This window comes from Symsagittifera roscoffensis, chromosome 10 (genome assembly GCF_963678635.1).
Source record: "Symsagittifera roscoffensis chromosome 10, txSymRosc1.1, whole genome shotgun sequence".
In the NCBI taxonomy this organism is placed as follows: Eukaryota; Metazoa; Xenacoelomorpha; order Acoela; family Convolutidae; genus Symsagittifera; species Symsagittifera roscoffensis.
Window position 1 is genome coordinate 23,403,273 of NC_087071.1, and position 21,349 is coordinate 23,424,621.

At 33.6% G+C, this 21,349-nt stretch overlaps 1 protein-coding gene across 2 annotated transcripts in view; it reads left to right on the plus strand.

Annotated features, from left to right (window-relative positions):
- LOC134855160 (von Willebrand factor A domain-containing protein 3A-like) overlaps positions 1–21,349 on the plus strand; it is a 190,794-nt gene that overhangs the window by 85,674 nt on the left and 83,771 nt on the right. The window lies entirely within an intron of this gene.

Consider the following 21,349-nt stretch of genomic DNA (forward strand, 5'->3'; position numbering starts at 1 on the left):
CAAAAACTTGATTTATTGTGTATTTTGAATCGTTTGTTTGTGGTCCTGATAAATTTATTTTATCAGTTAGATTTTCTTTTTCAATTAATGGAAAAAGGTCTTTTTTATGCGAGTGTTGTTTTACTCTTCTTTGTTGGGTGTTATTTTTTATCCATTGTGAGTATGGAATTGGTTTAAAAGTTGATGTTCCAAGTAGATCAACTTCGTAGTGATTATTTTTGCAATCTAAATAGAGTGGGAAGTGTTGTAGATTGTTTATCTGTGATTGTTCAACGTCAGTTTTTACTGCATATTTGCATTCTAGTCGGGGTGATGTTTCGTTTTCTGCAAGGTAGAATTTTATATTATTGGGTATTTCAACTGTAGTTTTACGTGTAAGTAATTCAGGTGGTGTATTTCGACTTAATGTGTCTGGTAATGCAAGATTTTTTCCTGCTGTCCAAACTATATGTAAGTTTGGGAATTTCATTAGAATTAATTGAAATCTATAAACTCGGTGATTTGGATTAGATTTTTGTGTAAAGAGAAAAATGATTGGTTTGTGATCTGTGAAGAGAACTGTTGGATGTTTTGATCCAAGTATCAGGAATTCATATTCTGTAAGTGTATATATTATGGCTGTACATTCTCTCATTAGAGTTGAGAGTCGTAGCTCAGCTTGAGTGAATAATCGAGAATTTGCTGATATAAGATTCATTTTGTTTGTGCCATTGTGTGATTGTAATAATGCTGCGCCAATGCCAAAATTTGAAGCATCGCACATTGCATAGAATGGTTGATTTGGATCTGGAATTGTATTCGAAATTTGTTCAGTTAAGAGTTTTTTAATTTCTTTAAATCGTAATATTATAGAATGGTCTTAGGTATAATTGCATTTTATAGACATATTTGCTTAAAAAGTTTAACATTCCAAGGAATTCTTGGATTTTCTTTTTGTTTGCAGGTGGTTGGAGTTTTTGAATAGCATCAATGCGTGATTTCAATGGAGTGATTGTTTTTCTTTCTATATTATGTCCTAAGAATTTAACTCGTGTTAAAAAGAAGTGTGATTTATCGGGGGCGGCCTTCAGATTTTCGTTCTGAAGTATTTTGTGATAGTGTTCTAAAACTTTAAACATTTCTTCTTTTGTCTGTGATTGCATAAAAACATCGTCTAAATAGGTGATTGCGTTTTTCTTGAGTATTAGTGGTCTAAAAATTTTGCTCATTAAAGCTGAAAATGCTGCTGGTCCTATGGATATTCCACAGAATAGGCGGTTGAATTCGTATTGCTGATTTCCAATAACAAATTGTGTTAAACGTCGTGATTGTTCATCTAGTGGCATTTGATTATATGCACTACTCATATCTGCGGTTGTAAAGTATTTTCCGTTTATTTTTGTTAAAATAACTTGTAATGGTTCAATAGGCCAATTGCATTTTGATTCGTCTATTAGTGAATTAAGGTATCTGGCGTCTAGAACTATTTTTAATGATTCTCCTTTTGCTAGGATGATAACAGGGTTGATAAATGTGTTACCTTTTGGTTGTTCTTCTTTGTTTACCGGTGATATAATATTGTATTGTTCTAAAATATCGAGTAATCTGTTCACTTTATCGTGTAAATGAATTGGTACTTTACTTGCTCTTTGTTTTTTGAAAACTGCGTCAGCTTTTAATGGGAGATGTAGTGATGAACTGATTTGGCCAACATCAAATTTAGATGTTGCATAGACTGATGAATATTTTATTAGCTGTTTGGCTAATTTATCAAATTCGTCTTGTGTTATTTGTGAATGTTGAAAATTAAACATTGTTAAAAACTTCTGTTGAGTCTCTGTGTAGTTACTTATGTTGAATGTAGGTTTGAAATATGGGGTTTTTGTGAAATAATCTGTATTTCTTTTTTCATTACTTATTATATTATTTATGGATAATTCTTCATTAAGAATTGTGGGTTGACAAATATCTAATAATTGGAGTATATTATTTACGCGGTATTCTTTTTCGTGTATTGGTGATATCGTAGCGTTGGTTTCGCAATAGCCTAAAAGTCCTAAAGGTAATGTTACTTGATAGGGTGTATTGTTGTATACATGTAGAGAAATAATATCTGAATTCGTGTTTTTCAAATATTTTATGGATGAAATTGTTATTTTGAAAAATTTATGGATAGGTTTGAATTCAAAGTCTGACATATAGAGTTGTTGTTTATTTTGTTTTTTATCATATTGGTGAACTTGATTTATTGAAAAATTATATATGTTTCCTGATAGTGGTTTCAGGTGTTTTCTTTGTTGGTTATATATTGGATAAAATTTTGAAAAGAACGGTGGTTGTTTGTTTAATCTTTGGAAAAATGTTAGGGATGTGTCTTTTGTTTTTGTGTATTTATCTTTGATTAGTATTTTGCTATTCAAAATGTTGATTGTTGGTATATATTTAGAGATAAATGGTATTCCAATGATATTGTGTTTAATATCAGTGATATGGAATATTTGTTTAAATGGTTTATTTAAAATTTTATTTTGTTCTATTGTTCTTGTGGGGAGAAGAAATAATTGAATTTTTCCATAGTTTACTAATGTTGATCCTTGTGCTGTTGCTAGTTTACTGGATGTTTTAAGGGGTGTTAATTTTGGGTGTAATGTTTTTATCTCATTCCATGTGGGAATGTTTATTATGTTTGATTCTGCTCCTGAATCAATTAAAAAATCAATTTCAAGATCTGGTGGTTGAAATTCTTTGCTTCTTGGACTTTCTAAAAGAAATGGTATTGTCCAAATTTTTTCTTTAGGTTGTTCTTTTTGTATATTTTGATAGATGTGATTTGTATTCAAGCATTTTGTTTTATTATTTTCATTGGATTGATTTGTAGTGTTAATTTCGTCAGTTTCTTGTGCCGTTTGTGTAGAATGGATGGGTTCAATATAATAATTGTGAAGGAGTTCTAATTGATTTTCATATATATGTGATGAAAAAGGTTGTTCATATATAATAGGTTCGTAATCATTTTCGACTGCTATCATATTGATGGAGATAGTGTTTTCTGTATCACTTTCTGAATCTGATGATTCACAGTTTATTTGATTTAGTTGTAGTTCGTTATTTCCTGTGTCATCAATACCTCGGGGGTCTGATGTTGTTTCTGGGTTTGATTGTACTTGATTAATATTTCTTTGATGTTTAGGTGTACTACTTCTGTGGCGATTGTTAGAATTATTATAATTATTATTCCTGTGTGGTGATTGGGAATAATTTCTATAACGGTTATTATAACTTGAATGTCGATTTTGTGAATTATTTCGTGATCTGTTTTGATAATTATTGTTTGGTCTGTTATAGTTTGATCTATAATATGAGTTATTCCTTGATCGATTGTTCGGGTAATTCTGGTTTCGGTTGTTTGAATAACTTCTATTTCGATTATTGGAGTAGTTTCTATTTCTATTGTATGATGAGTTTCGTGATTGATTGTTTGGATAGTAATTATTTCTTGACTGGGAATTAGATCTAGAAACAAATCGTGTTTTATTTGAATTTGATCTGGAGTAGTTATTTCGACTATTTGGTCTATTGTAATGATTTTGTGATGAATTTTGTGTATTTCTTCGATCTGGTGATCTTCCTCTATAACTTGAGTTATATGGTGATTGAGTTCTCGTGTAATTGGTATTGTTCGTAAGTGGTTTTCCTGAACTGTTGTTGCTGTATACATTTTTGTTCGGTAGATTTTGATCTTTTTTCATGTACTGATAGAATGATTTATTCGGTTCTTTATATTTTTGAGGTTTGTTTTGATTATCCTGTTGTTTTTGTCTACATTCAGAAATACTATGTCCGTATCATCGGCAATAATTACACAATTTTTTGAAAGATGGTTTGCCTTTAAAGTTTGGGTGTTTTTCATAAATATTGAGTATTTCAGTGATTTTTTCAACGAGGTCTGTATCTGATTCCTGTATATTGTTGATATTTGTGGTATTTGTTTCAATTCGATTGACATTTTGTAATTTCAGATTTTCTGTTTCTTCAAGTTTCATTGTGATTTCCGCTTGCTCTAGTTTATCTACTAGTTTTCGAAAATCTAAATCGGGCTCTCGAATTGAGGGGGGATGGGATGCTCTCTTTTTTATTGCTATTTTCCTTAATTGAGGTGTTAAGGTCATCATTAAGATTTCTGTCATTTTTGTGTTTTTATAATCGTGTGTATTTAATGAATATGCTTTTCGAACTAGTGTTTCGATACGTACTGCTAATTGTTTGATGGTTTCATTTGGTTATCTGCGAATTTCATTACATAAAACTCTTTGTTGTTGTTTATTTCTTTCGGAGTCAAACATTTTTGAAAATTCTTGTGTAAATCTCTTCCAATTTGATTTTATTTCTATAGGCAATACTGAAAACCATTTTTGGGCTGCGCCGTCTAGGGTTGTCATTATCAACGCTGTGCGTCGATGTATCCAGTTTTGATGTAGTGGCGTATTAATTGGTTCAGGTCCTATATTTAAAATTAAATTTGCTGTTACTGCATTTAAATAATCTTCTACAGAATATTCAGGGTCTGTTCCTGTGAATACCATTAATGGTTTGTTTGATGTTATTGATGATCCACCCATAAGGTATGGATTCATTGTCATTTGTAATGATTCTGCTGCATTTGGCATTTGTGAAAAATTAGAAAGTTGATTTTTTGTTATTTCGTGTTGTTGAAGGTAATATGGGAGTGGTATTTCATTTTGCATTTGCGTTGGTTGATACGAGTGTGTAATCATTGGGTTTTGTGGCTGAATTGGTTGAAAAGATTGTGTATTAATTGGGTTTTGCATTTGTATTGGTTGTTGATTTTGTGTATCTATCTGGTGTGGAGAAAAATTTCTATGATGTGTATATGGTTTGTGCATTCCTTGTCCGCGATACTCTTGGGTATATGGTGCAAATATATCTGGTTGTAAATAATCATCATCAGATGATAGATAATCCATTTGATGAGATGCTTGTTTTTTATTTTTATTCTGTTGAAAAAATGGGTAATTTTCACTATGATCCTGTGGAGGATGTAGATTAGCTTGAAAATTTACTGAATTGGTTGTTGCCTTTGGATTATTCCAATATCGAGATCTGATTTGATTATTATTATTATTTCGTGGAGGATAGTTTGTTTTTGATGAATGTGTATAATTATAATTATGTTCTGCAAAATTATTTCTTGTGAACGTTCTGCGTGTTTTTGACGGTATTGTCATGGGTCTATATGTTTGGTAATCCATTTGTGAATATTTTGGAGCAACCGAAGGTTTAACGGTTGATTGTAAGGTTACCTGTGCTAGTGAAGTGTTTGTATTTCTTGGTGTTGTTAAATTTGGACGTATCGGTGAAATACTTTGTTGTGTAGTTGTTGTTGTTTGGACAATTTCTTCGTTTATGAAGTGTGATGGTGTCTGAATATCTTGCTGACCGAGATTTCTAGTTCCATTAAGGTTTTCATTGTGTATGACGGTCGAGTTTAAACTGTTATTTCGAGTATCAGGTAAAAATGTATTGTAGTTTAATGGTGTTGCATCAATGGATAATGGTATTACTCTTACATAATCTCTTGTATAAGATATTGTACTTATTGCTTGACTTGCAATTGATTGTGGGATATTTATAAATGCATAATGAGACCATTCGGGGTCCCAAACGTAGTCTGACTGTTCTGTGATAGCGGTATCATCGTTTGAATTTTGAGGTCTGAAATTTTTTCTTGCTTGTGAAATTAAATCTATATTATGTGTGAAATAATCTATTATAAACCATGCCAAAATTTTTTGTAAGTCATGTTTTGTATGTTGTGAAACATCATCTTTGGTGAAATTTTCTTTAATTATATGTAGAAAAGTTGAAAATAGTGTGATTTCATGTCGTACCTTTATATGTTTAGATGTCTCTGTCGGTGAGACATTTGAGATTGGGATTTCGTTTTCTAATATTGAGATATAACTATATATTATGGCAAAAACTTCATTAGTGAATATGGAGTTTGCTCTTTGTGAATTATGATATTGTATGCTTTTTATATATTCTGAGAATACTTTTGAAAATTCTAAATCAAGATCGTCTGTTTGAATTACATATTTGCGATGATTCGGGTTTGGTGAGGTGAATTCTATGGTGTAGATTCCGTAGTGTTGTGTCAAATTACATATATCTTTCAGATAGTGATCAATAATTTGTCTTTTGATTTTTACACCTGGGAACTCTGCTTTACATGGGCTGATTCCGGGTTCAAATAAATTTAGTAGTAAATTCTTGCAAAGTATATGCTGTCCTCTATCAGTGGGTGCATCTACGAGGAAGGGGAAGATATCGTCATCATCTGGACTATCTTCACTTGGAGTGTGTGTTTGGCTCATTTTTTCGTTTAATGACTGTTAATAGGTAATTATCGATGTGTCTAATTGGTTGATTCCAGTTGTATAAGTGTACTGGTTTGTGTTTATATTGCTTTTTTATTCGTCTTTTTCCTCTTTTTGATGAATTTGAAGTTGTTTCTGAGTCGGAAAAATATAATTGATCGTGAATGGGGCAATTTTTATCTATAGATTCTTTTAATTTATAAAGTTCGTCTAAATTGCTGGCTTCTGATTCTGAAAATGCGTTTCTATTTTTGGAAAATCTTTTTCGTGTTATTTGTCTTTGTTTAGTTATTATTTTCCTTTTTAGTGTTTGTCGTTTTGTTCTGATATATCCAACTGTTTGTGTGTGAGGTGTGATTACAAGGTCGTATTTTTTGTTATCTATTTCACAGTTGTGCAAAACGATTGTTTGTTTGTTTCCTAGATTTTTAAATGACATAAGGTTTAGGATGACGGATGCAAAAGGTTGTTAGATGATTTCTATTTTCTTAAATTGTTAGTCCTTACGATTTTTTGGTTAGCTTAACCTGGGTCTATTTGTTCAGGGTTGGAGAGAAAAGTATATCGATTCCGAAGAATGATTTTTACTTTCTCGTGGCTAGTATAAGCTAAGGTGTTAACTTACTTAATCTTACTTAAGGGTAGTGATTGTGTTCAAGGGTTGGAGAATAGTAAATCGATCCACAAGGTTCAGGTATAATTAGAACGCGAGTAGTTCGTTAGATACTATTTTAAACTTACTAAGTCTAAGATTTATCCTGGGTCTTGATAAGAGGAGGGTTCAAGTGAAGGATGAATAACCGAAGTTCTTCACTGTTTATCCTAATTTGAATGATTAGTTTTGTTCAAAAATTTCTATTGGGTTTTTTGAAAGGGTTGGATAGTGAATCGACGTTTGAGGTCGTTAGACACTAGCTAAGTGGGTGGGGGAGAACAAAATTGTTCTTTTTGATCCAAGGATAGGCCTTGATGATCAAGTTTAAATTTAATTAAATAGAAAATGAATTAAGATCCAAGGATAAGCCTTGATGATCTGATTTTAAAATTAAGTGAATTTAAGTTTAAAATGATTTAAATTTGTTTAAGAAAAGATTTAGTGTTTTAATGATATTAGTGAGCTTATGATTGCTGTTATGTTTTAGGTGATGAAGCTGAGACAACTGATGATTTTATGATTACTAACAGTTTATTGTCATGCTACTAATTTTTATTTTGATTTTCAATAAATATTTTCCAAACATGTTTTATATAATACTGCAGAATTTTGAGGGGAACGATCTGAGATCTTTTTATCAATCGTTATTGTATATTAATAGTTTTGTTTTAGCGTCTGAAATGATTATGAAGATTGACTTCAAAATTTTTATGTTTGCAAATGAAAATCTAAATTCATTGCTAATAAAATTCTAAATATAAAAGTTTGTGTTGGCTTTTGCCGTACTATCATATAACTATTTGGTAAGTTTCTATTTTGTCGTATGTCGTCTTTGGTTCGAGGTCTTCTTGCAATTCCGGGTAGTTCTGTTATCGTTCGGAATATTGGCTCTGATCTATTGAGTCGTAGAGACATTTCGGTTAAATTATCGTCGTATAACATTTTAAAAATGTTTTGTCTAAATTCTAATCTATTTTTGGTTAATCCTAAGCTATTAAGGTCTTGTTCGAGACTTATGGTCGCACCAGATGAGTTAGAACCGAGGTGGTTAACTCATAGAGTAATTTCGGATAGGGTACACCGTCTGCTCGTCACGCTATCTTATTTTCGGCCGGATAGATTCGTGCAACTTCTTAGTCTAATACCGATCCTAATCTTACTCTTATACTATCTAGTCTCAGGGTGTTTAACTAGTCTCTGCTAGGCTCAATAGATCTAGGGTATACTGGTTTATTGCGGCTGCTGAAGTCTTCTTGGAGAGTCAACTAATTTCTAAGTTAAATTCAAATCTCTCTGGTGCTGAAATTACAAGTAATTCCAGCACTTACAAATAAGTGGGTTGTTAGTTAGATGGATCATGATTGGTTAATATTAAATACTTTACAGTGGTAAAATATCTAATTTATCCAATCATAAAATGTAGTTTAGATCAGGTTCCAACTTTGAGCAGAGCAACGGAAAATCAAGGTGATATCTTTTCCTTGTCTAGGAGAAAATGTGTATCTGTCAGCGGGAAAAACGCGTCACAGACTGTACTCATCGGCAAGACCGACAGTAACCTTTTGTTTCATTGGAGTTGTATCTCAATTTGGGTGGGCATTAGATGGAAGCATCATTTGAATATAAAACTAATTTTTTCTTTGGATTGAATATAAAATCTTTACGTAGCCAACATGACCACTCAATATCAGAAATGAATAATTTGAAGCTTAACCCCACAACAATTGGTCTAAGAGAAACTTGGCTTTTAGAAAGTTGGTGGTTATCATAATATTATATCTAAACCGAGAAGTTGTATGGAACGGGGGGGGGGGGGGGGACTTCGCTTTATGCGTTTACGAAAGCTTAATTATGAGATTGTGGTACACAAAATATAATGAGAAGTGCTTTTGGTTAATGTCGTTAGAAAAACATGGGCTTAACTTGTAGTTTTGGTTTTTCGACCACCTTCCCTGATTAAAACGTCTTTTTAACAAAATCTGAAAAACATGCTCAGTTGTATTCGAAGTTTTTTGATGCAAGCACAAATTTTTGAAAATTTTATTGATATTTTAAAGATAGGAAAAACCTGCATACTATAATAATTTACTATCAGCTTTCAATTTCAAAAATCAAAACTCTGAAGCAACTAGAAACAACAAAAAAAACTTGCGTCGACTATATTACATGTCCCAATTACGTATCTACAAAAACTCAGTAATTTCTTTGAGCAATCACTATGCCGTCTGTGGTTATTTTGAATTAATTTAGTTGAACATAAAAACTCAAAAAGTCCACAGTAAACTTCTGCTTAGAAGGTTTAGCAGCTTGCAAAAAAACCCTACCAAAAACAAACGGAAACATGGATGAAAAAATCTATTCAATATGATTTGAACGGAAGGGACAAGGTCTTCCAAAAATGGTTATGAAAATCAACATTTACGTAAAATTGAGGAATGAGGTGACAAAACAACTTCGAATCGCCAAAAAGAAGAATGCCAAAATACTGGGAAAAAAATCTAAATTTATAAACAGTTTCTCACTCTCTACAGAACTTAAAAAAACCTAACATAAATACTGATTCACCTTCTTTGCAAAAATTTTAAAAAAAATGTATATATTAGCAGGCAGTTGTCTGAACAATTACCCCAATTGGATGTAAATGGACCCAAATAAGCTTGAGTTCAAAATTTATTTCATTCACTGATGCAGAAGTCTAACAAATCATTAAACAAATGAAAAATCACCAAGATACCAAGTGATTCTGTTAAATCAGTTTTTAACCCGAAAAAAGTCTACAATCCGATTTAAAAACACTTAATAGTCGCAAGCGTAATTATTCAAGCCCTGCCTGGTCCCACGCTGCTAGTAGAACATCTTTGAACAAACTGCAAACTGTTGAAAACGCTGCTCCCCGCTTTGTTACAGGGTGCAAAATGATGAGAGCAATAGCACATTTAAATTCAGAATGTGAACTTTCAGAAGTTGACCCACACAAACATTACTGGCGCCGCAGTTCGCCCTCGAAACATTCGTTCCATCAAAGAGGCTTCTTTTTATCACTAATATCCCAACCCCCTTCCCCGAATTATCAGTCCTTCGTTGCTCGACTCATATGCCCCTAAAATTGACACTATTTTACCTGAAACTAATATTCTTACGCTTCTCAGCAAATATAGTGAACGAAGTTTTTATCCTTAATAATTTTGAATTGCTTCAAAAGGCAATACATAAAACAGAGTTAGGCAGGCCATATTAGATGCACCACTCCCGAAAGTGTCCCACAGACCACCTGATATCTCCCCCGCCGAAGAATCCCTCCCTTGTTCCACTAAGAGAACCCTTTCCCAGTTGAGAGCCGGACACAGCCCCTTCCTGAAAACGTACTTCAATCGAATTGACCCCAACGTCCCCTCAAACTGCGCATGATGCCCTTCCTCCATACCACTGTGAATCTTTTTAATTGTTCCCACTTTTTAAACCCCAATAGACTTGTGACTTCGTCCGATCGAAGTTTGCGACAGGTCTGAGACTTGGTCTGAGAATGCCGGACGCGCCGCCTCGGGGCTAGAAACAACAACAACAACACAAGTTTTATAACTGAAACTCAAATCTCAAATACTGTCAAATTACTATTTACAATTTACAAAATTACGATAAATTACGATTTACAAAAAAAAATCAAGCAAATCAGTTGTTTTATGGAAAGTCAACAAATTAGCAGCGACCAGTGTTCGACTCAAGACCATACAGGTCGAGGTGTTACTGGTCATTTATTATGTACAAGGGAACTTCATTCGCCGATTTTTCTATTTCTCAGAAATGCAAGTTTCAATTTGAACAGAAGATTATTATTGCTGTATGCTTGTTGAAAAAGTTTATGTGGATCTCTAACTATCCCCTTTTCGCAAAAGATAGAGACACCTTGCTGAATTCAAAAATCACGTAAGCTTAAGTTAAGCATATGTGAACTTTGTTTCCATACCCCTCAACTATAGGCCATTCAAAGCTAAACCGCAATTATTTATGCAACTACTCGTTCAAAGCTGACCGCAAAAAAAAGCTGAGCTTTGGTTTCGAAAAAAAAAATCAAATAGACTCAATTTATATACACTTCAAACATACTTGATGTAATTGAACTCAGAGAAAATATTTATAAAAATAATCATAAAAAATTCAGTAAAATTACAAAATGGTATAGTATTCAGTCATTATTGGTTATTTAGACAATTAATTCACTTGGCGTTCAAGCACAGAAACAATGGATCAAAAACAATTACTCGAAACGCATCAAATCATGATACATCAAAAAAGGACTCATTACCGTTTCTTGCCACAAATGCTTCGTGTTAGTTTTATTTTAAGAGACAATACAGAAAATATAACTGGCGTTCAAGCACAGCAAATACGCAATGCTAGCAAATGCGCCATAAAGATTAGAGTCAAATTCCAAGATAAATTGATCGTGAACAAAAATTGAAGAACCCTATTTCGATGGCTAAGGAAACGGTTAAAAAGCCCCAAGGTCAACTAGAGCACATCACAAGTAACCCCCTTCATAGTTTCAGACTATCAATTACAACAGTTTCCATCCAAGTTCACTTTGAAGATACTTCAAACGATTCATAAGATCCTCATCCAAAGAGTTGCATTTTCTCACATTCCTAGGTCCAAATCGCACCAGCTTCAAATTAGTACAGGATTCCAGAAGCTCTGTAATCGGGTCACTGGACGATAGAAATAGTTGATTCCAAAATTCTTGGATCAATAGCGTTGTACCGTAATTTGAACAGTTTTGGCTTTTATTTAGCGTTAAATGGAGACAGAAAACTTCAATACTTTTCTGATTTGAAAACTGGTTTTTGAGATGCGTTAACAGCCATCGCAAGTAATCCAGAAACCTAGAACGATTCTGAGAATATCTAAAATCGAAGTTAATTTCGAAGTTGAATATGAGAAATTTCAGCCTAAAACACGAACTAATCGGTTCGAAGCAAAACATGTGTTCGGGACCAAACTCGTACATACTAACAAAGGGAGCAAAAACATGGGAACTACTGAACTCAACAAGAAGACTCAAATTCACTTTAAGTCTACGTAACTCATCAGAACGAGCTTGTTCGAATAAGTTATCAAAATCAAGCTTTTCGCTGTCTCTACTTTCGATCGTCAGCTCTTCTAATTGTTGGAAAACGTCCAAATTTCTGGATTTGGTATCATTATAGCTCCATAACACTCGGGATCTGACAATATTTGAATCGAATTTCAATTTTTTCAGCTTTTTCGGTAAAACAATTTTACTTTCTTGTAAACACCGTACAGTGTGGTCGAAATGCGAAAGTTGCCGATGTCTTAAGAAAGAAAAATCAGGGCAGTCAAAACGAACACCTTGCTGATTTCTGAAGAAAGAACGAGCGACATAGAAGAACTTAGTTTGAAAAGCTTCAGTATGGTTTTTTCAACAAAGAAAATAACTTGTTGAGCACTATGATAACTTTTACACTATGGCGCCAAGAGCACCAATCACAACTAAGTATCAAACCGAAAGATTCATACATTTTCACCCAACCATGTGCTATACTTTTTTCAGATTTTTTCAAGATAACTTTCGCATTCAGCGTTCGAGCGAACATCGATATGATAGAAATTGTTTCACCGCATCTGATTCTTAGTTGTGAGGCTTGATTTTGATGATTATGGTGCCCGTTTTCAGATATGGATTTTTATTTTGAACAAAAAAAATGACAAATTTCATTTTTGAAAGGATCAATATTATAGTGGTTGACGGCTAGGACTTGGGACCAGGGAAACGGGGTTCGATTCCCGGCTGCAACCATGACACGGAGGCGAAGCTGCGCTTCGCAAACATTAGCAAGAAAACGACTAAAAAGATCCATGAAGTGCAACAAGACTGCTCGAATCAGGGCGAAGCCCTGAATGTTCAGACTGCCTTTTAAGGTCTATGGAGCAGTAATAACATGAAAAACTAAAAAATCAATATTTTTTTTAATTTGAGATTTTTTGTGAAAATCACCCCCCCACCCCCCCCCCCCCCCCCACATGCCATATAAAGTAAAACGTGAACAATTTCTCCTGTAACAAAACACTTATGGCAAATAAACTTCCTTCAACCAATTTGGAACGACTTGTAAGACGGATTAAATCTCCGCTTACACGTTAATAGCGCGAAATATCGCGCGTTAATTGTCCCAAAATGGCAAACTTTAAAACCCCATAACTTTACGAAATATGATATAAAAAAATCAGTCAAAAATGATATTAAAAAAATTCAGTCAAAAATGGCTAGTTAAAAAGTCGAAATTTGTCTGAAGAAAAAAAACCCACCCCGAGCACAAATATTCCGTTACTTTCGTTACGAAAGTCGGAACAATAAGAAAAAGTAGAAATAAGCCTCGAAGTAGTTAAAATTCCGCTACGTCTCGTATTCGAACGTACGACCTAATGCATTAACCACTCAGCCAGGGACGCTTCATTGATAACAAACATTAGCCACAAATAAAGCAGAGAACAGATGCTAAGCAATTTCCAATGCTACAGTGAAATTTCCATACAAGTGAACACTTTCAATGAACACTTTTATTTGCGAGTTAGGTTACAAAAAAGGAAGGTTCGTACTAATACACTAACGCTAGCAAGTGTAATAATGTATAGCTATATGGTAGCTGGATCTGGGAATGGACAAAAGCCCTATCAGCAAAGTAACATGGGCTGTAGGGAAGACATACGGCACAGAATACATAAAAATGGCAGGGAGTTTTTAAAACTTAATAAAAACAGAGCATTACAGACCATTTAATGGGCCTTCAGATTATTTAAAAGTCAATAAAAGATCCAAAAAATCCACTTGACACACTTTGGTTGCTCGACAAAAATGCGAAAAAAGAAAGCAATAGCTTTGTTTGACATTTCAACCTATACCTATTTCGATAAGCTCCCAAATGTCGCTTGTTCTTAAATACCCGCTATAGACAGGTATCTGATTTTGTTCTTCCGTCACAAAAACCAGCGAATGAATATAGTCAAAAAATTTGGCCTCTTTCAAAAAGCCATAAATTCTGAGATTGCAGCTCACACCAATTTCAATTTTGGTAACCCGACTGGACAAAGCTTTCTCAATTTTACCAAATACCTCCAAACTTCGACGAGTTTTCAAATGGCTGCAATTCAACTTCGAAAGAGGTTTGTAAGTACAATGTACTAAACTGTGCAAAAAAGACGTGATTCGCTTTTCAAATTCGACGCAGATAAAAATTCCCCAAGGTGTTGCCTTAAATTTTCTTGCTTCAAGTTCGTCACTTGATTGTTGGGCCACTTCGTCATTTTGAAAATTGACGCAAACTGAATCAAATTTCCATTTAGTTTCGTTTCTTAGAAATTCAGTCCATATTTCTAGTTTTTCATCAAGCGAATAACGTAGTCCGGACATTATGTGAACATTAAGAGATCTTAACGTAAGTTCGCTATTCTTCAAAATCAAGTTCAATTTCGTACAAGTTAGTCGTAAGTTTAATACACCTCCAAAATTTCCGGAGTCGATCATCAACTGGCATATCTTTTCGATCAACTCTGCGGGTAAATAGCAAAGATTACAACACAACTCAAACGGAACAATCACATCTTTCGTCATTAAAACACAAGACATCTTATCTAAAACAATCAATCAAATTATCTTAAGCAAGACGGTAGAGCGACAATTCGTAACAGGCGATTATTCGTAACAAGCGACAATTTGTAACATTGTCGCTTGTTACGAATAATCGCTGCGCTTACATCCGGCACGACTTCTGTGAGTAATCTGAGAGCACAAACCTTGTTGTGAATTTCAAAAATTGTTTTAATTCAAACTTTTCGAAAAACATTGAAAAAAAGTCATATCTTGAAAACTAAAAGCATTTGAGCAGTCGCATTTGGACGCAAGATTTGCCATCCCTGAAAGTATCCCAGAGTACCCAACTACAGGTTTAAAAATTTCACATAGTTACGAATTTTTACAAATCCAAGTTTTCTGTTCTGAAAATTTTTTGAAGACATACATCAGAAAAAACGTCATATCTCGAAAACTGCAAAATGTAAGCAGTCATATGTGGAGGAAAGATCCCAAGCGTTGAGATAACCTTGACAGCGCCTCATTATAGAGATGGGAAGTTCTTTGAAAAATTTTAAAAAGACAAAAAAACGTCACATCTCGGAAACTAAAAGCACTAGAACAACCGCATCTGAACGCAAGATTTGCCATTCTTGAGATTACCCTCACAGTAACCAACTACAGGATTGGGAATTTCAAATTACTTCAAATTTCTTTAAATGAGTATACTGAAAACTTATTAAAAAAAAACAAAAAAAAACATCAAATCTTAAAAACTACAAGGAATTGAGCAGTCATATTTGGAATGATTACAGGGTTAAAAATTTCAAATTGTGTTAAAATTGTTTTTCACAAAAAAATTGAAAGAATCACAAAAATTCGCGTATCGCATAAACTAAAATGATTTGGATATTCATAATTGGACGCAAAAATCGCAACCCCTGGGAACGCCTGACAGCATCCCACTAATCGGTTGCTAATTTTAATTTAGGTGAAAAAAAAACAGAACTTGAACATGGCGAGATAGTGGAGCCCGCATTTAAAAAAATGAATCGATAGATATATCACATATAAGAATCCTGGGGTTTAGAAAATTAGACAAGAAAGTTGAACGATCAGAATATAATGGAATTCAGCCGACACTCTTCGTACATACTACGTGAAATTTGTTTACAGACTTAAATAAAACTAGCGTGTAACGGTAACGAAACCTCCGGTGCTTCGAATTTTTGAGATTTTATAAAAAAACTGCAGATATTGAAAAAAAAAAAATCAAGAATTTTTGAGTGCACTTTGACACTACCCTTTAACAGGGTTCGAGAAAAACCATTAAATAAAGCTTTTTGAAAAATTTTAAAAGGACATAAAAAAACGTCTCATCTTGGAAACTAAAAGTAATTGAGCAGACGCATTCGGCCGCTAAATTTGCAATTCATGAGGGTACTATTACAGTAACCAACTAGAGGGTAAGGAAATTCGAAGAGAAAATTTTCAAATATGAGTTTTGAAAAAAAACTAAAAACCATAAAAACGTCACATCTGGAAAATTAAAACGTCCTGAGCAGACAGATCTGGTGGCGAGATTAGCAACCCCTTCAAATACTCTGGCAGCCCCCAACTAAAGGGCTGGGCATTTCTAAATTTGAAAAAATCGCAAAAAATGTCATATCTCGAAAAGTAAAAAAGAATTGAGCAGTCATATTTAGAGGCAAGCGTAGCTAACTCTGAAAATACTCTGACAGGAAAGATACAAGGATTACAAGGATACAAAGATTACAAGGAAGATAGCTTCAAAATTTAATAGAAACTTGAAAAAAAATCAAGTTTCCTGAAAACTTTTTGAAAAAAATCACAAAAAACGTCATATCTCGAAAACTAAAACGATTTGGGTGGCCATATTTGGAGGCTAGAAAGTTTTCTGACAGCTTCCAACTAACGGGTCGGGAATTTCAACTAAAATTTTCTGAGATTTTTTTAAAATCTGAACACAAGTCATATCTCGTAAACTACAAAGATTGGAACAGTCATAATTGGAAGTGAGATTCGCAATTCCCGATTGTATTTTGACAGCCCTTAAATACAGTGTTGGGAATTCCAAAATTTGACAAAATTTTGAAATGTTAGATTTCTGATAATTTTTTGAAAAATCACAAACGTCAAATCTTGAAAACTGAGAGCATTTGAGCAGTCGCATTTGGGCGCGAGATTTACATCTTGAAACTCCTGAGAGTACCCAACTACAATAAAGGGAACTTCAAATCTTTTGAAACCTAAGTTTGAAAAAGAAATCAGAAAACACGTCATATCTGGAGCAAGATTCGCAGTCCTCGAGAGTACTATGACAGAACCCAACTGCAGGGTTGGGAATTTCAAATTTTTAAAATTATTTTTTAAGTTGAGTTTTCTGAAAATGTTTAGAAAAAAATCACAAGAATCGTCTTATCTCGTACAATAAAAAGAGTTGGGCATTTTCAATAGGAGAACAAACTCGCAACCCCTGGAGAAACTCTTACAGCATCCCAATTTTGTGTTTCTAAATTTTAACTCGGTGGAACCAACACTATATTCAAAATGGAAAATCGAAAAAAAAATTACGCATTGCAATATACGACATAGCATAATCACGCATAGATACGTTATGCCCTTAACTGTTGCAAAAAAACGGTTAAACATGGCAAGATATGTGTCACACGCATTTAAAAATAGTTTAGATATAGATCGATTTTGGTTGAGTAAATACTGGTTGTTCAACCGCAAATCAGGTTTAAGATCTGAGCTGTATAAATTATGCAATTCAAAATTGTAATTTATTTTTCGCTTGAATGTTTTATATGTAACTTACAATAAAAAATTTTGATCAGTACTTATTTTGTTGTATAACTGTATTCTACCCAAAAAATTCTTTTTGCCCAAATTTTATTGTCTTAATTCACAAAAAATTATCGCCTAAACTCTGTATTTTAACGGTCGTGTAATTTGCTTCTCGTCTAATTTCCTAGGCTCCAAGAATCCTGAATTGGTGTTGAGCGTGACCAAAATTGAGCGTGAACAAATTATATTACTTTTTCTTGAAATAAATCAACATATAGATAAGATTCGTCACTACGTTCATTGTCACTAAAACAAAAAACGACTTATTTTTTTAAACGTCTCGTAATTTCAGCAAGCTCCAATTAAAAAGCATAGCCAACAGACAGCTGGAAAAGAAAAATGAACGCAAAAACTGACTTTTTTCTTTAAAATTAAAATTCGAATATCAAACAAACAAATGTATGGACTTCTTTGAATTTCAATAGCAATTTATAATTGGTACTTTTTGATAAAACTAACCTGTGAGAAAACTGGATTAGTACGAAAAGCTTTTATTCCAATGGAAAAGCTGCAAACTAAATTCCACTTTCGAAACTATCAAACGATGAAGATTTTTCGCGCCATTTCAGCTTTCATAATTGGAGAAGGTAGTTTGCCTACCTTTTAACAAATAAACTTGAACTGAATTCAAAGAGTGCATATATACTTAAGGCCATCAAGGTGCATTTATAAGTATTAAAGCACTTCTTGTGTTATTGGAGCATTTTAAATCTTTTCCTGAAAAAAATCACGACCTGCATAAGAGTAAACTTAGTTCATCGACTCTTAAAAACATAGCCAATCGAAGATTGGAAAAGAGTAATGAACGCAAGTAAGCAAAAAAAACACTGAATTTGATGAAAAATAGATGCCTTTAGAGAAAAAAAATTAGATGCCCTTTAAGCTCTTTGAATTTCTAAAATGATTTATGATTGGCACTTCTTGATAACATAACCCAACTTGAGAAAACTGGATCAATGGATAAAATTTTTTCTTCCGCTGGAAAATTTAAAATAAAATCCACTTTTGAAGCTAGAAATCGCACTCGTTTTTTCGCGCCATTTTCACGTTCGTATTTGGAGAGTGCTATTTACGTCACTTTGAGCAGATGAATTTCAATTGAACTCAAAAAGTGCATATATACCTAAGTGCTATCATTAATGCATCAGCATACATGAATGCACATCTGTAGTTATTAGAGATATTTTAGGACATTTTCCTGAAAAATTCACTAAGACATATATAAGAGTCTTCACTACGTTCATTACTCTTAACCAAGAAGAACAGAAAACTTCAAGCACTATCGATGTTTTTTTATATAAGAAAGAAATTGCACCCAGTTAGCAAGTAGATGAAACACTTATTTTAAGCCACAGAATAGGAACACAGATGTAAGCGGAGCTTAAAACAGAGAAGTGCACAGAGATGTTAGGATTTCGAGCTGTCGTCCATAAACTGAAAACGCTTAACATACAGTAATGTAGGTAAGTATTTTTCCATGACTACCAAAAAAATGAATTGAAAATTCCGGAAAACTTCTCAAATGTCTCTTTAGCCCCATAATCACTTCAACGCTCTATCAAACAAATTCCAAATCGCATACAAAATTGTAAGTGTTGTCGGTTACGTACTCCAGACATTTCAGAAAAAAAATGTAACCATGATGACTCGTTTGGGTGCAGCCAGAAAGATGTTTGTTTTGATGTAATATAACCTAAAACCTGTCGAAGAAACAGGCTCTAACCGTAACCGTAAACCACTGAAAATGTCAGAAGTTGAAGCTTTCTATACTTAAGAAAGAAAAGTTACGCTTTCTTGATATTATTATGTGTGAAACTCTACATATAAATTTTAATGGTGAATATCAAAATGCAAGTCATCTCTTAAGATTGCCACTTAATCTATGGTTTTTAATGCTCAGTTGTTATTCGTAATCAGAATTCCATTTATGGAAAAAATGGTAGTCAGACAATTTATTTATGGAAAAATTGAATCAATGTTAATTCAATGATTTCTTATGGTCTATGGAACTGTAAAGTTTTTCAAGGACTAGTATTTTTGATCAACCTGGGATACAAAACATCAAAAACCTATAAAGTCGCAAGAAATAAGACAAACCTCGAGCATACTTCCAGCAACTGCAAGTAAATTTAATTCAAGAGGGAACTGATTCAAGCATCGTGGTAAACCTATTGGCTAGTCCATTTGAAAGGCGAATCATGTTTGTCATGAAAAATATCATTCAAAATTTTTTCAAGATCATTTCAGTTGGTCAGTGAGGGCATAGTTAAGGAACATTGAAATGATTTAGGTTTGCCATTGAACGAAACTGTAGCCGAAAAGTCTAATAATAAATAATTGCACAATCGGATTAAAATGTTTGCTGGTAAGTTCCACCATCTTACACACAGGCATAAATTAAGATGGTTAAAAAAAGAAGAGCCAGGTATATCTTGAATGAAAAACAACAAGCGTTCCTTATTCAGTAACCTCAAAGCCCTTAGTGCTGAGGAAGTCTGCGAAACTAACATCTCAGAACAATTTAACTAGACGTCGAAGTAATTTTCCAAAAAAAACATAAATTGTGGCACACATGGGCAGTTTGTGTCTAGAACCCTGTATCTGGACCAACCCTAGCCTTTGCTGGTTTTGATATCAACTAGTTTTGCGTTTATGGTCACTTTTCCAATTACATGATTCATATATTCACCACTTGCGATACGACAAAAATAGCATTGCGAGCCAGCAGACATGAAAGGAAAGGAGAGCCACTGAGTAAAGAAATGAAAAAATATCAAAAAACCACAACAAAAAAATTTCCAATTTTATTCTGCATTGATGGTCTACTTGTCGAAAACACATCCACAAACGCAATCGACGACATTGAAAGAAAACTTAAAAACAATTATAGAGTGACAGTGCTCCGACAAAACTTGGGTAAATTACCGTAGAACCGAAAACAACATTGTTGTCATGAAAATATTTGAAGTATAATTTCTATTCTAAGATCTTCAGCATTTTGTGACATCCAGAGATGAGCATAAAAATTGTTATTCCCTTGAAACGACCTAAAATAAGGTTACTAAGCCGATAAAAAATCAGCCAAATTTGGGAACCATTAGAGCCAAATAAAGTTTTAGAATAGAAAAATAATCGAAAATTAGAAGATAAGTAAAATGACAAACAGGCTAGTAACTGCACTGTAAACTGCGTACAGCAAACGAAACAATGCGCCCACAATTTTTTTGAAACGGAATATTTCGGTTTGAAAAAAAAACTGTCCTGTCAGATTCAAACCCAGGACCTTTCTTGTCCCAGGCGTATTCGTAACCTAGAGAGCAAGTGTGCCAAAATCGCTACGAAATTTGAAATCATTATGAATGGAGCCTAAATCTACTATTTCCAAGTTTCATCATTTCGTGAAGAAAATTATTTACGGAAAAAACATCGAGTACTCGATGGCGATACCCTTGCTGAGTTATAATGCGGACAGAAACTAATTCACGCCTTTTCGAGTCATTTGAAATTTTTTCAATAATCGCAAACAAAGCGAAAAAACCGCAAAACCTAGTTCTAAAAAGCGAAATAAAGTGAAATAAATAAAAAAGACAAAATAAGCCTTTAAAAACAAAACTTTTGCTATGCGCCGCATTCGAGCCACCAACCCGGAGATTAGGCAACTCTGTGTCACAGTCGCTGGGAAGTAACCTAACACAGCCACCAATAAAGCAGTAATAAATGCTATTTAATTGCCTATGGCTGGAAAAATACCCTAAGTGTCATCAAATGAGCACTTTATTTTGCGCCCTAGGTTGGAAAAAAAAGTTGGTTCTTAGTACTACACTACGCTCCACTTGTTCACATTAGAAAAAAAATTTGACA